Source organism: Bison bison, unplaced genomic scaffold, assembly GCF_000754665.1.
Source record: "Bison bison bison isolate TAMUID 2011002044 unplaced genomic scaffold, Bison_UMD1.0 scf7180017845811, whole genome shotgun sequence".
Taxonomy (NCBI): domain Eukaryota; kingdom Metazoa; phylum Chordata; class Mammalia; order Artiodactyla; family Bovidae; genus Bison; species Bison bison.
Window position 1 is genome coordinate 5149 of NW_011476384.1, and position 2273 is coordinate 7421.

Below are 2273 nucleotides of genomic sequence, written 5' to 3' on the forward strand. Positions count from 1 at the left end.
TCTCGAAAACCTCAGAGACAAGTGAGGCCTTGAGTTAGATCTCAAGCCAGGGCAAGTATTTCAATAGGCTGACTTAGGAATGGGGAAAGACCGCTCTTGGGGGATGAAGGAGCTTGAACTAAGACCCAGAGAGAAGACTGGGAAGGAAGACGAATCTGCTGCTATGCGGGGTTCAGGGGAGAAGAGTGATGGTGTCTTGTGTGTCAAGAATCCCCTACATACGATTTTCACATTTAACACTTCTGAAATTGGGATACATCTTTGAATCATTTTATACTTACTAGTATAAAAATGTTCATGTTTACAAACATCCAACAGATGTAGATTTAATAATATACGGTAGTTACTATTATTATTAATTGTAAGAAAACAAGAGAGGTTACCCTTGATGAGAGTGGCTACGGGAAACAAAGGTGGAAAGGGTATTGACTTTCTCTTTAAACATTTGTTTGGCTTTATAACAACATAGGTATATTATATGAGCTTTGTCATCAGGACTGTCTTCCACAGAGAATATAACACAAAGTGTTCTCTTTGTGTCACAGTTTTATTGAAAATTAAACCAATAAATGTTAGATTTTTTTCAAATAGGTATAATTTGATGAATATTTGTGTTAGGCACTGAGTGATACACTATTTCATTTGATCCTTACCATAGCTTGATGAGCTCAGTCCTGTTAATATCCACGTTGGACTCGTGAGAGATCAGAAGCCAGGGTCACACAGCAGGGAAGACAGGAGCCCAGCTGTGAGTGTGGAGGGCAAGAACAAGGTAGGAGGTGCCCTACAAGTTCCAAAGTGCTGTGCGTCCTTCATCTCAGGCTGTCTCCAAACTGACCTGAGAGGCAGGAATAAGATGACTCACATTCTACAGAAAAAAACCAATATAGCAAAGCAAAAACTGCTCCTAGTGGTAATGAAGTGAGGATGACAGGGATAGACAGAGATGTAATGGGGAAAGCCAGTTGTTGTCACTGTTGACTTGGGGTCTTTGCTCAGTTCTTCAAAATAGATCCACTTCCAAGGATCAAAATAGTCTCTCTAGAGCTGGATATTTCCCCCTGAATGAGCCCCAGCCCCAGAAAGGTCCCTGGGCCTCATCTGCCCTGCCTCAGGCAACCTGCCTTCACTACTCAGAATCTGTCTCAAGAGGCGAATCAGAGCCTCCACCTCCTCTCTGAGACTGACTCACCTCATAAGTCTCTTATCTGGATCAAGAGCTCAGATGTGAGGCACAGAATTCTCAAGGGTCCCTCATACCCCTTGGTACCCAGCTATTTTTCTAAATATTTTTAACTTTCTTTTCAAGTTCAAAGGATTCATTAACAAAGTAAAATGCTTATTACAAATAAGCAATTTTGATATGTGATAGAGAATTATCTAACTCACTTCCAAAATACAGTCATTCAAAGAATAGAGAAATAGAAACAGTAGAGGAGAGTAACAGCACATACATCACCTAACTGGGTAGACACTTCCAGACTCAAGCATTGCTGGGAAGTCCCGTGTAACAGCAATCTGGAGTCCCAGTTGGGGAAAAGTCCTGGGCAGAGCATCCACTCCCTGAGTGAGAATTCAAATTGCCATTCTGAGGGTTCCTGCTTACAAAACCCGGCCACAAACTGACAGCTTCATCGGTTTGTGACAAATTCCTGCTCTAGTTTCAAGTTAATCTTTTTATAATTCTATTTGTTTTATCTTTCAAGTCAAAGGATTTTGTTAAGTCCCAGGCATGGTTGGCCAAACCACCTCCAGAGGCTCAAGAATTCCAAGAATTCCAAGAACTTATTTATTGTGCCACGGCTTGTACTCGCAAGTAGGCACGTAATCAGGGCACTGTCCAGACAAGTCAGAAGCAAAGTCAGAAGGCCTGTTCTGCTTTCTTGTCTCTGAAACCTGTATAAGACTACTGCCATTTAATTTCTCTAGTACCACCCCTGTCCCAGCACTGGAAATGGTCAGTTTTCATTCCAATCCCAAAGAAAGGCAATGCCAAAGAGTGCTCAAACTACCGCACAACTGCACTCATCTCTCAAGTTAGTAATGCTCAAAATTCTCCAAGCCAGTCTTCAGCAATAAGTGAACTACGAACTTCCAGATGTTCAAGCTTGTTTTAGAAAAGGCAGAGGAACCAGAGATCAAATTGCCAACACCCACTGGATCATGGAAAAAGCAAGAGAGTTCCAGAAAAACATCTATTTCTGCTTTATTGAATATGTCAAAGCCTTTGACTGTGTGGATCACAACAAACGGTGGAAAATTCTAGAAAGAGA

The 2273-nt window shown here is 41.6% G+C and overlaps 1 long non-coding RNA gene across 1 annotated transcript in view; it reads right to left on the minus strand.

The window, feature by feature from the left end:
* The window catches only part of LOC104986625, a 6146-nt gene extending 4473 nt beyond the window's left edge, over positions 1 to 1673 (minus strand). The window contains exons 1-2 of the long non-coding RNA XR_825055.1: positions 1455 to 1673; positions 654 to 838 (exon numbers count right to left, since the gene is read on the minus strand). This is a non-coding gene — a long non-coding RNA (uncharacterized LOC104986625). The remainder of the gene's footprint in view (positions 1 to 653; positions 839 to 1454) is intronic.
* Between the last annotated feature and the right edge of the window lie 600 nt (positions 1674 to 2273).